Genomic DNA, 13,760 nt, shown 5'->3' with positions numbered 1-13,760 from the left:
CACCAGTGTTCTAGCCTGAGAGACGGGGTTTAATAATGCTGAATTTAAAGTTATTAGAAATACCATTGCTTTCACAAGTACACAAATATTGAATTACTACATCTATTGGAGATCGGCTGAATTACGAGTAGGATTTCATTGACTGATTTATGCTGGAAATTCACATTTACAAATTATATTCCCCAATAAACCAGGCTTAGGTATGACAGAGAAGTTATTGCTGTTACTCGTGCAATGTTTTCTACTTTGCTCTTTGTTCTTGGGAATGCTGTACACCCAACAATATATTTCCCACATGAAATAGCTTTCCTGAAACATCTGCTGCCAGAAAGTTTGTCCGGAACTTGCAAATGATGGATGAATTTTTGACAGGTAATTGCAATTCAGATCAGATGCAGACAGATTTAGTACCTAGAAGCTCCCAGTTTATTAAAATCACCACTGATTTATTTGAGCACCCCCCTCTCTTTTCACCACCATTCAGAAATTAATCACTTGGGTATGGTGTTCAGGGCTCATCCAGCTGCTCCTAATATGAAATACATCAGTTTATCCCAACTTTATCTATCTCTCAGCACTTCTGGAGAACCTATCACCACAGTATGTAGTCACCACCACACCCAACATCGACAATTAGTGGAAGCCTTTAACGAAGCTCCAAAGAAATTCTAGAATTTGTATTAGTTAGAAGGTTTAAACTCTTCAGACTTCTCTTCAGGCTTACTACAGCAAATTAAGTGTCATCACTATCCATCCCACCTATGAAAATCATGTTTATCCTTTTCTCTAGTAGCTGAAAAGACTGGAAGGCTCCATTGGTTTGATTCCCATCAGTACAGTGTTCTTCTTTTTGCAGCATATAACAAATTCATTACTGAATAGACATATGTCACTGAAATATATATATATTATATATGGACATGGTGCTTTCACCAGTTCTCAGTGAAGTAAGCAAAGGTGCACTGAAAATATTTCACTCAGCTCTGGCAGTTTCCAGACAGATTTCCATCAAACCTTTTGGAAATTCAGACATTGACTTTCTTTGCAGCTCACATCTGTTCTGATAAAGGATTAGTTATGCATGGATAACAGCCATATGACCTCCAGCTATTTTTCTTATACCTTTCCCAGACTAAACAGAGCTAGGTAAGTGTGGGACATGCTTGGAAAAGAGCCATAGAAAGTTGGGGATGCTGAGGTAAAACGAGCATGGCAAATGCAGACACTTAAAGCATTTCTACTTGATTTAACCCAGAATTGTCATTCCAGTTATTCCAGAATAGCCACTGAAGTGACTCAAAGAGAAGAATGGCAGAAGGTGATGTAATTCCTTGGATATAACCTAAAAATACACAACTGGCAGCACCTGATCAGAGATCCCAATATTCCCTCCTGCAGTAGGCACAAGCAGATGTCAAAGGACAAGTAAGACCCAACCATGGTACTCCTGTGAGTACTATTCCACCTGCCAATTCCTTCCAGCCCAGAGGGATTTTCTCAGCCAGATGTAATTTTGTGCATTTACTGTCAAAGGTAAGTACCATTTGGCTCATGTGGACATAAGTGCCTGCTCCAATTTGTTTGTCATTTAAAGTCTATTTTGGATGCTGGTCTTGCCCTAAGCCATCGAATGTTGCTTTTATTATTCCATATGCCAGTAACTGTACTTAAAGAAGAAACCTAAAGGCATGTCTACTTTTGTGCAGATACCATAATCTCTTGCTGAAAACAACAATAAGTCTTGTTTTAACAACGACTTAAACTGGTTTAGCTGTTTGGCTGAAGGGAATGGCCATTGCTTGTATGTGCAACAAATGAATTACAGAAACATTATGCCTGTAGTTTATATCGTGCTCTTACAAGAACAGCTTCTCTTGCATAAAAAAAGCATATATTAAGAGTTTTAAGGTCAGTTTGTGCTTCTTCAGTCACAATAACTTAGCCAGATTTCTAGTGTACTCTTTTCTCAGCTGGCTATGAATAACGCCCACCTCATGGGTAGAACTGAGCTTAGGTAGAACATTCCTCCTCAGTCTGACAGGGGCTTGTCACCTTTTCTCTCTACGAGTGATGACAAGATCTGGGACAAAAAAGATCCATGTTGTTCCTCCCACCAAGGAGCTGTTACTTGGTTTATGTGATGCCTCTCTTGTTCTCTCCACCTCCCTCTAGATGACCAGTGCTGTCCCTCAGAGGTGTTTAACTGGCTGGGATTACTCCATCTAACCATGCACAGGCCTTTGTTATCTCACTATAACTCCCCTGGGTCCTACATTTGGATGCTTTCTTAGCTCCTTTCCAGTCTACTACACATTAAACCCACAGGCCCAGCATTCAGTACTTTTCAGTGTTAAATCTGAGGTGGTGAGAGGCATAGAATAAACAGAGGCCTAGACAAGGTGAGCTATCAGGAATGCTTGAAAGAAATAAAATTATTTAATCCAGATTGAAGACTAGTGAGAAAGGGATCCTATGTCCAAGTACTCAGCTTGACTATTTGAGCCCTGTGGTTTCTGATTTCTTACAACTGACCCACCTGTCTGTGCCATTACAGGAGAGGGAAACACAGTTTTGCAAGATGTGATCCATCTCTGGTGAGTGGAAAAGGAGGGTAAGGAGTAATGTTTTTACCAATATTCATTCTCTCCTTAATTACACAGGTTGCTGCAAAGAAATTATTCTTCTGCCAGAATTTTGCTGGTATGAATGCTCATCAATCTTTTAATGATTTTAGATAGAATATGTGGATTCTCTCTCTCTTGCTTATGAATAGTGGTTTAAATTTTTAGCAAGCTAATATTTTAAAGAAAAAGAGCCCACAGTGTCTCTGACAAAGCTGATTATAGAATATCAGAATGAGGATACACCTCTATTAAAAACAGCTTTATAGGGAGTGAAGATTTATAGTGGTGTTCTGCTGATTCATGAATACTAGATATGGAAATCCATTTCTGGCAGCCACTCAGTGATGAAATATGTAGCATATAATGCATTTGTCTGTAAGACAAATGTGTGCTTTGGCTGATTAAAGAAGATATACGAACTTCTAAAAAAAAGGAGAGGAATTATTCCCAGGAACAAACCAGCTAATTATAAAACCAACAGGGAACCAAACGTATATGTTGAATAACTATATAATTTTTCCTAAACAGAAAACTTTGACTGTTAATTTCTAATATACTCTATATGCAACTTCAATATCTAAAGATCCATAATATATCCTACTGAATATTTGAAATCTACCCCTCTTCTGGTTCTAGGCCTGTTTTCAGACAGGTGGCTCCTTGCACAGCAGGCACAGAAAGGTGGGTGAGGGTTTTTTGTTGATTTTTTTTTTGTTATCACAAGGATCTGTCAATCTAAGAAACAATTTTTTGAGAAAAACAGTTCAGCCTCAAACATTGAACAAATGATAAAGGAAGCTTTTCAAAAATAGAAGTGCCTACATGTGTTGATAAGACAATATGTGAATGCTGATGAATAAATATAATCTGCTCGAGAAAGCTAAATTTCAGCTTGTCCTCACATATAAGCTATTTGCATTCCTACAGATGTGTTGATTTTACATGCCTCGTGGACAAGAAAATAGAAATGTTAAAAAACAGCTCTTCCCTATCTAAGGTTAGAAATAAATGACTCCCTTGTTCTGTCAGGTTCAGAGACTTGAAGCAATTGATGCTGTTTGAATAAAAAAGATCAGGATCCAAATCACTGAGCTTATATTTTAAAATTTCTGTAGTGCTCTTGCAGAAATAAGAGCAAACTGTGTAATGGGTTCAGGCACAAAACCCTGAAAGATGAGGGCTTTGAAATCTGTAGATTTCTCTGAAACTTAATGGTTCCAAACACATTCTGTTAAGATTCAGCTTTGCTAAAAGAAGAGATAGTAGGTCTATGTATGTCTTTTAATTCAAAAAGGAAGACTGTGTGATAGCTCAGAACTGACAAATTTTCACATTTTTCCCCCTGGTTTTGTTCTAGTGGGTTTAATGGAATGCATGATGTTCAAAGGATGTTATGCTTTTCATATTTCTTTTCTCCATTTTCTCTTCTATCCCATAAGAAAAAGAAAGAGAAAAAGATAAATGGCAAGCGAGAGAGGGAGTGTTTGTTGCTTTGTGGCATACAAAATAGGGAGGGGGGAAAAGAAAGACACAAACCCAGAAAATTTCTAAATGTAATAAGGAACACACTGAAAACAGTTGTTACAAATGTCTGTGAAGTAGAAGCAGCTATGATTATTTATAGTTTCTAATTTTAACAACTCCTATTTAGAAGCGCATATGTCGTTTTCTTTGCACATCCATACCTTTTCTACCATGGTAGGATGGGATATAAAAATATGTGGTGCAAGCCAAAACTACAGAGCAGCACAGCAGATGCATTGCATTATGTTTACTTTGAAGTGAAGAACTATGACATATTGCAGGAAAATTCCCAGTGGCAGAGCTGGCAGTAGAGCCTGTGTGGACAAGGCCCTATCCTGCCTTGTTTGTTAGAGGGATCAATGGATACTGACCACAAAGATGTAAGAGGGATGAGTTTTTGGCTATTCCTCTCCTATCAGATTGCAGTGGATAGTATTCCAGCCCTTAGACATGAGCTTGGAGCCATTCTGGAAAGCTGAATGAGCACCAACCATCTGGTGAGGCAGAGCAACCTGGTAAATCTCCATTTCTCCCAAGAGCTGCCCACAGATCCACACCGTGAATATCCCTGGTCGTGGTACTTTCAGCATAAACAGCCACGAATTGAAGTTATGTATCTTGACCTTTCTAATCTTCTGACATCACATTCTCCCCACTTTACTTGCTACCAAGCTCTTGTCTGACCCCTCCCTCAGCCATGGGCAGGGGTCACCCTTTGGGCTGCACTGCCCTTTGTAGCTGGAGATTACTTCCCCTTAATCTGATATTCCATGTCCATTCTGTAAAGTTCATGTCCAACAATCCTGTTTTCTTTTAAAATCATGACAGAGTGTTCTCCTGCACAGTTGTTTACTCATGACTTCATTCAAGTCTTGACCTCTTCCCTCTCTGGCTCTCAGGCATGAATGATCCTTAGGATCAAAGCCACATAGGCATCGTTTAAAGTGACAGTTACTCCAGTAAGGACAGGAGAAGACAGGACAGAGGAGAGAAAAGGACGGGACAGGACTACAAAATTTGATTGCATGACTGTTTTTACACCTGATAAGAGAGGTCACTGGAGTAGGGCCCAAATATACAAACCCAACAATTTCTCTCATATTGAGAATTTTTTGGTCAGCTGTAATTACTTCTTAGCCTCTTAGTAGTGGGGACATAGAGGCTGGGACATTCTAATTGCACAAAACTGTGTTTGTTACACAAAATATTATAGGTCCTTCATTTAATAAATTTGTGCTATCTTGGCTCATGTACTCCAAGGACATTGTGCCTTTTCAATGTCCCTTTTTGACACCCTCTGGCTGATAGGACAATTCAGCAGCAGCAATTCCCTATGTCACAGTTATGGTCTCAGTTCAACAAAAACATTAAAGCTGTGCCAAGATCCTACAGAAACCTGGAATAAGGGTTAAGTGGCATGCTTCAGGTTTTCCTCTACGAGCCCTTGAATCCTACCATGCTACTGGAATCATCAAGAAACCTTGCCCAGAACATACACACTTGCTCAGTAATTGCATCCTTTTATCTTCTTCTCTAGCCTTCCAGTGTTGGGATTGAAAAATCCAGCCTAATTATTATCCTTCGGGATATCCTACAGGAATCCCATCAGATAAAAAAATTGTTTCAACACCATGAAACATTAAACCACCATAAAACATTAAAACAGTGCAAAAGATCTGAGCCCAGGGCAGAGGTAGAAAGAAAACTGTGCCTGTTATTCAGAGTGTTTTGGTTTCTCGACTCTGCTAAAGAATAAACATATTTTCAGTAGCTTGAGGGAAGTAGACTGTGATGCCATAGCAAATGTGGATCAAAGCTGAACTCATCATTTGTATGATTCTCTTTGCACAGATAATAAAAACAACTAAAATAAGGAAATACCAAATTATAAGTCATTGAGAGAAGGTGATGAGTTTACATGTAATTCCAAATAGTCCTTGTAATCTGTGTGTATTGAATAGTTAGTTGAAACAGATCCCTAAAAGACTCCAAACCTTTTGTCATTTATACCAGAACTAACCATAAGAAGGGATCTGATGTACAGGTGAAAGATGAGCTACAAACCTTTTTCACTTCTCTTAAAAAACTGACAATGTATAGAATACAGCTTTAAAAATTAATGGGACTGATCCTATTTCAGTGTTGTCTCATTAAACAGTGCATTAAAATAATAAAAAGATCCTGCAGCTTTGATAAAACATGGCATGCTTTGTGATTCTTTTTACACATAATGTCAGAATCATTTGGAGAACAGTAAAAATGGTTTCAAAGCTCCAGGCTGAAAATAAATCCATCTGATGTCCTTCTTTCAGAAGGTGTCCTTTCCTTGGCCATTGTTAATGTTAATATTTCGAGCAGAATAGTTCACACTGCTCTATCCAAAAAGGACTAGAAAATGGAGGTTCAGTCAAATATTTGACCATATTTTTTCACCAAGAATAGCCAAAGATACTAAATGTAAACACCAATGTCCAAGTCATTTTAGGCAGGAAAAGGGCATAAGGTCTCCTAACCGTGTAACACCGACCAGTTAAACAAATCCTTAAGGCATTTATCTAAAAGGGTTTATTATCTTAAAATATATCTATATTTAATGTGAACTGATGAGATCTTTTTGATGAAAATACGAACAGAAAAACAAATTCCTTTCCAATTAAATCTTCAGAGATAGAATTAAACTCAATAGAATGGCTTTACTACCTCACCAATGGACTTTGGCTTTAAGTCCCAAATGGGAAAAATTTAAGAATAGGTTTAAGTTAAACTCTGTATGACAAGGAAGAAAACCTAACCAAGGATTGCAATTAACATTTTTTTACCCACAATTCTATTTTACATATGACTTCCCTTACAACTCTTCCTTTACTGGGAAGTGCATTTTTTCCAAGTAGAAATAAATAACTTAACAAGTATTCTTACTGAGAAGATGGTTTGATGTCTGTTGAGAAGTCTGAGCTATAATTTACAGAAAATAGGTTACCTAATAAAAACTCATTACAAAAGCAACAGCATTGGAAAGGAGGAGGATGGGTCATTTCTCACAAGGAAGTGATGCATTGCTGATTCTAATGATGTTTAAAAAAATCAATACTTTTCTTATTTTTGCCTTTCCTAGGCTGATAGATTAATATCACTGTTTTTCTTCCTCCTGTGCTTCCACTTCACAGCTGATACTGAAGAACAGCCCATTAAAAACCAGTATATCTGTGTTTTAAGACTCCCTATGGAGGGCATTGCCTATGTTTCATGAGCCACCAGCTGTGGGAATAAGTAAGAACAGGCTACCACGAAAGGGCATTTGGAGGAAGAACAAATAGAACCAAAGAGGTTAATATGGTTGTACTTACAATTTAATAAAAAAAACCAAACCAAAACACAACAAAACCCAGGTAGATTTACTGCAATTGGAAAGGTTAGAAATATTAAAAAAATTACATTAAAGGCTAATAGAATATATGATGTCATTTTAGGTGCCTCCTGCAGCTTGTCCTTTAAAATACACCAACATCTTAGACATGGAAGGGCAAGAGAGGACAAAAAAAGCTACATATGTACCATCTCCTGTTTGTTTTCCTCTCTCACTGTTTTCTGTTTTCTCTGCAGTGACCTGATGAGAGATCATTAGTCTGAAAACCGAACTTGAACTTCAGAAACAGGATTGCAATGGGAAAGAATCAGAGCAGAAGCTGCTTGGGTTTTTAGTCTGCACTTACACCAAAGAAAGAACGAAGTTTTAGAGTCATGGAAAATTAGAAAGAAAAAAGCACAAGATCATGACCGGAAAATGAGCACTTCCTTCTCACCATAAACTTGTTCACTAGGCAAGTATTTCACCTCTAATAAAAGTTAATACATGCTAAATCTGCAGTGAGTGCAGTTAAACATCACATATTACAATTGATGCACCACTCCCCACTCAATAATGTCACTGAAATCAAACTTCAGCGTTTTACATTAATGTAATTTAAATAACCAATAAACAGCATATGGTAATGCTAAAACAAGGAAATGAGTCACCATGTAAAAAATTATTTCTTTTTTAAACAGCAGAAAGATTAAGCACATCTTTAGTGGTAGATTCATGGGAATAACTTAACCAAACAGAAATATGCCTGGCATAGCCCCAATATTTCCTGTTCCAATTAAGTATGACAAACCATTACAGAAGATGTGCAGCAAGTCTCTTACCTAAGCAGGGGTTTAGGATAGGACCAAGAGGTGACTTTTTTCCCTTGTGTTTCTTTTCACTTTGAGAAGAGGTGCTGCAGCTACCAAAATGATGAAAAAAAAAAAGATCCTAATGGGCAAAATGCCCTGAGCTCCTGAATTACAGAGAATTACACTGACTTTTCACGTAGTTAGAGAATGATAAAGAGAAAGATTTTCATATAGAGGAAACTGAAAATAGAAAAAACCTATTCATCATCATTAGTAATTATTTTTGCAGTGGTTTGGGGGGACATGAAAGGAGAGAGAAGCCCTAACAGAGAGGTGTTAATGAAGGAGAAGAACTATCAGCTCCAGACCTACTGAAAGATTTGAGGTGAAGCAAGTATTGCTTCCCTCTCTTACATCATTCCAGCCCAGCTGTTAGTTTTACTTATTTTTTCGCCTGTCATGGTACAATATGTCAACATAAACCAGGCTTTGATAATACAAAGAGCACATCATGTACAAGTGCTGTACAGTCCTTATTCCTTCAGATTTTGTTTCATTTATGTTTTGAAAAACAGCCACATATTGCTTCCACGCATTTTCTTGTATCCTGACAGCTCTTGATTAAAGACAATTCAAACTTCTCCGGGTTGGCCAACAAACTATTCTCCCTCATGGCTTAACATAGATTCTGTTATGGAGTAATGGTGTAACTATGGCAGGGAATTTATGAGAGTCTTCAGGATGTTATTTTTCATCTCTTTTTCCTAGATTTTTAAACAAAGTGCTAGCTATACCATCAAAACATTTGACAGATGACCAGATATTTAAAAAATGCCAAATCCTGATCTAGTTATAATCATTATAATCCCACAGAAGTATTCCCAAAGCTTTTATAACAATACCTGAGTTCAAGGTGGAAAGACTTAAGCAAAATCCACTGTCTTCCGATGCTAAAACCTACACTATTGGATAAATAGGGATTTAGTTCAAATTAAACAGATGATTAAAGAAGAAAAAGCTCGGAGAATAATCAGCACTAATTATAGCGATGTTGCTAGTGTAATTAATCAGTTTTGCAACCTGCAAAATTGAGATAAAGAGCTGGAAGATCTAGAGATGAAAACTCACTATGTAGAGATTATGGACTGCCTTACCCAAAATAACACATTAACACTAATTTTTCTTGGGGGTGGGTTGTCTTTTGCCCCCTTTCTCCTGGCTGCTAAAGGGAGGAACCTGCTCTGTCTCCTACGCTCCTCAGCCCATGGAGCTGAGGCCTCTTAAAATATCTGCAGTGACCTAAAAAGGACAAATAATATTAACCTAATCCAGGCATTCACACCCATATCTATGCACTCAAAGAACTTATATCAAAGACTGTTGTTGTTTATGAAGCTATTTTTCAAAAGCATATAAAGTTCTCTTGCACCATGCACTGGTAAAATGAACTATAAAAATAATTTTACAGTGACATGAAAGCTATAAATCATAAGGACAGAAATTCATGGATGTACCTTTATCTAATGTGCTGTCCTTGAGTCCTCCTGTTAAGCATTGCATACAAGAATATAGCAAAACCTCTCGAATAATCTGTGATTTTACATATTAGCTGTAAAGTGGTGTTTGTCATAATGACTGAGTAAATACTGTTCATCTCAATTGTGTTTCAACATTAGTTTTACGTTGTCCTGGCCCTGTAGGTTCAAGAAGTAACCTTAGCACTACTTCAGAGTAGTTTTTGTGATTTAATTTTATATTTATGTCTTTACTCAGCTGCGAGAGATTTTTCCAATAAATAAAGAGAGGGGCCATGAATCTTCCCTTCCAGCTGTAAATTCTTGCAGCAGGCTACAATTTTAGTGATGCAAAGGCTGGCGCTCGTCAGCTCTTTCACGATAAATATATCAATGTCCCTCTGAAGCCCCCGGTGGAAATATGGCTCCAATTTTTTTCTTAAAAACATGGATCAATCATTGTTGCCCTTGCCTATTCTTTTCTGTCAAATGCTCCAAATGTGCTGGAGTATCTGTAAAAAGTTTGAGAAGCACTTTGGCTACACGTCTTACAATCCTGTTGAAGAACACAACTTCGGTGCAGCTCTTGTTTGCTTTCCTGGAGATATTCGAGGAGCTGGTCCCCACTCAGAGATGAACATGATTAATGGCAATCCAACACATTCAATAGACTTTATCAAGCAGTGGAAGGGCCTTTCTTGCCTGCAGCAGACCCTGAGATCAGGATCTAACAGCTCCCTGTGCCTCTGGGCTCTAGGGGTATTCCATACCCCTGGAAGAAAGCACCAAATGTCCCACCAGTAGATACAGGGCAGAGAAAGATTATAGGTTTACATGGTAAAGTAGCTTTCCAATTTAGTAAAATTTAAACATTTGAGTTAAATTAATAAATTGAATTAAATTAATTAGAAATCTAATTTACTAAAATTTAGAAAGTAAAACTTCCCAGTTTACTGCACTGGCTAGAAATTTTTGTTCTGTGCTTAGTGAATTTATTCAGTCTTTTGTTAGATAAGTAGCCCTTCCTAAAAAAAAGGCAATTTCAGACCAAGGAGTTTACTGGAGAGACAGTAAGAACTAAACACTTTATCATTTAACATGGTATTTGGGTTTTGTCCACTAGTGATGAAGGAGACCCAACAACTTTTCTGATGTCTAAGTCTCTTATCGTAGTTATATCAGCCCTTGCAGTTGGATTAAAACATCAGGGCTTTGAAATTCCAGAAGTTTGTGACTCACAGAAAGGAAATTGCAAAGGAGAGAAAGGCAGGAGGAGTGAGCTTCCCCTCCTGTGAAGTTCACTACTCGAGCTTTTTTGCCAGTGACACACTCATGTCCACCCAAAATGTAACGTGTGGAAGTGGCTTTGATCCTTTTCTCTCTAATGATCTGCTCAGTCAGAACCTTGTCATGAAAATGTGACACCACCATCTTGTTAATGCTCACCTTCTGGAAGAGCTGTGCTTTGAATGAAAGCATCAAAGATCTTCCTTAATCTACTTTATGGCAAAGTCTCTATTTTATGGCCATATACACTAAAAAAACCACAATATTTGAAGTTACAGTATTGCATAGCTGAATCCAGCCCAGTACAACCCACCAGTGACTGCCTGGACAACCTCAAAGATCCCACAAACTGAGAAAACCTATTTCTAAAACACTGTTATCAATATTGGCTTTTTCTCAAGAAAAACCCAGACTGAAGGAAGGGAGTCTGTATGAAACTCAAGCTGATAAATACCACAGCTAACAAAGAGAGGACACACTGCTTCTTACAAGTAAGAAATTACTATGGTTTCTTAAATGAGTTGTCTAAGATACACTACAGAGAAGCAATTCTTGTAAGGAAGATTATAATCCTCAAAAGTAATTTGTTTAAGCAGTCTTGTGATGCACCAAAAAAAAAATAAAATTAAAAAATAAGGAAAAACCCATCCAGATCCCTGACAAAGAGCACCACCAGGGCTGCTGGCAAGGCTGTACCACACTTGAGTCCAAGGGAGTAGGGGCTGGCTCCAGAATTCAATAGGAGAAGCCAGGACTTTGGCTCAGCAGGAGTGCAGGAGCTGTTATCCATCAGACTCTGCAGAAATACCCCTTTCCTATTTGTTTTCAAGCCTCAGGCTCCAGCCACATACAAGAATCTCCACCAAGCACCCTGAAAGTAATTGTGACTTTTCTTGGGCAACATGGCATGGTATTGCAGTCACTCACCTTCCTCGTGGGGACTCTCCTCCTGGTTTCTGAGTGTGGTTCTCCTGTGTCCTTATCCCTGCAGTGTTTCAGGCACCCTCATCACTCCTCCTGGCGCAGTGGCAGAAGCATTTTGCAGAAGGCAAATACAAGCTCCACAGCACCTGGATCCTCAGAGGGTTTTCCATACGCCAGCAGAGGTGAAGCTCTGGAACAGAAAGGCAAAACTTTTGGTACCTTGCCTGGTCTGAGCCAGCCTCGTACAGCCCAAGCTGCCTCAATTCACGCTGCAGTGACAGATGCCAAAACCTGTTGCAGGTGCTTGGCATTTTTAATGTTAAAACATGCCACAGGTGGCTGTGCTCCTCGGCATATGGGGCAGCAAGTGCCCTGTCTGCAGCTGTGCATGGACAGCAGGGACACTCGGCTGGCCAGACAAATTTCACCTTCATACCCGGTGCTGCGGCTTGGGCTGATGGGATCCTTGCTGCAACAAAAATGGAGTAAAATTAGGGAGAAGAAATCACAAAGGCTTTAAGTGGACTCTTACACTACTTTTTTCTACTTATCATCCATCTAAAAATGCTAATATTGCATTGGTTATGTGTAGAAGAACCTGAAAAATGTAAGACAAGCATAGAAGTCCTCAGAATTCCAGTTCAGGGCTGATCTTCTTTTCCCCCTCAACTCTTTGATCTTATCCGTTACCCACAGCTCACGACATGGAAGGTACAAGTCCCTCATGCCTGCATATTCCTACATAGCTTCCAAGACCTTGTGAACCTTGTTTCAGTTTCTAGGCCACATTATTTGCTGCTAACGAGCCAGGATTCAAGTCCAAAGACTTAAGGGGGCTGTAGTACAACACACTTGTAAATAACGTTTTAGATTACTCTGGAAGCAAAAACATGGGTTCAGTGCCAAAGGAAGCCAGAGAAGCATTTCTGGGATGTTCTAACTCTTATGAGACACCTCAATATGTTTTGTAGTTATGCTTTAAATCAGTTCTGCCCTAAAGGAGTGGGACACAGGGAGACAGAACGAGTGGAGTTCCCTGCCAGTCCAGATGTTTAAATTATCTATCTGTGAGCAGCTTCCTGCACCACGACTGTAGGAGATTGGAGGAATGCTTGACTGGCTCAAAACAATGAGGTGGGAAGTAGAGGGGAACTGGGCAAACTCTGTGTAGATGGGATGGCCACTGCTCCACCCCATCCCCTTGAGCTTTAGTCAGCCTTTGGTCCACACTGGAAGGGCAGCAGCCGACCCCACAGGCTGTCACAAAATGGGGGAGTGACTCCATGGCCTGTCACAAAATGGTGGACTGACCTCACTGACTGCCCCAAAATGGCAGACTGTCCCATGGCTTATCACAAAACGGTGGACTGCCCCCATGACCTGTCTCGAAATGGTGGTGACCGACTTGTGGCCTGACACAAAATGGTGGACTCGGCGCATGGCCTGTCACAAAATGGTGGACTGACCCCATACCCTTACCCAAAATGGCGGACAGACCTCCCCCCCCCATGCTCTTACCCAAAATGGTGGACAGACACCTCCCCCTGCCCATGCCCTTACCAAAACTGGCAGTGACCGACCCCATGGCCTGTCACAAAATGGTTGAATGACCCACAGCCTCCCCTAAAATGAGTAAGTAAAATTAAAATTCAGTAAATTACTGGAGTGGATTTCTTCCTATGAGCTGCTCTCCTGCCTGTGGCTGCTCACTAGCAGATGTTCCCACCGG

The 13,760-nt window shown here is 39.4% G+C and overlaps 1 long non-coding RNA gene across 5 annotated transcripts in view; it reads right to left on the bottom strand.

The window, feature by feature from the left end:
• The window catches only part of LOC135412648 (uncharacterized), a 31,576-nt gene extending 18,079 nt beyond the window's left edge, over positions 1-13,497 (bottom strand). For 2 of the 5 annotated variants that reach the window (XR_010429824.1, XR_010429828.1), the window contains exon 1: positions 12,035-12,139. This is a non-coding gene — a long non-coding RNA (uncharacterized LOC135412648). Of the gene's footprint in view, positions 1-12,034; positions 12,140-12,177 lie in introns of those variants that run through there. The other 3 variants (XR_010429827.1, XR_010429826.1, XR_010429825.1) reach the window with 3 other exon arrangements.
• Positions 13,498-13,760: the final 263 nt, after the last annotated feature.

This window comes from Pseudopipra pipra, chromosome 4 (genome assembly GCF_036250125.1).
Source record: "Pseudopipra pipra isolate bDixPip1 chromosome 4, bDixPip1.hap1, whole genome shotgun sequence".
Taxonomy (NCBI): domain Eukaryota; kingdom Metazoa; phylum Chordata; class Aves; order Passeriformes; family Pipridae; genus Pseudopipra; species Pseudopipra pipra.
Note: the sequence above shows the minus strand (reverse complement) of the source record. Positions and strands in the feature narration are given on the sequence as shown.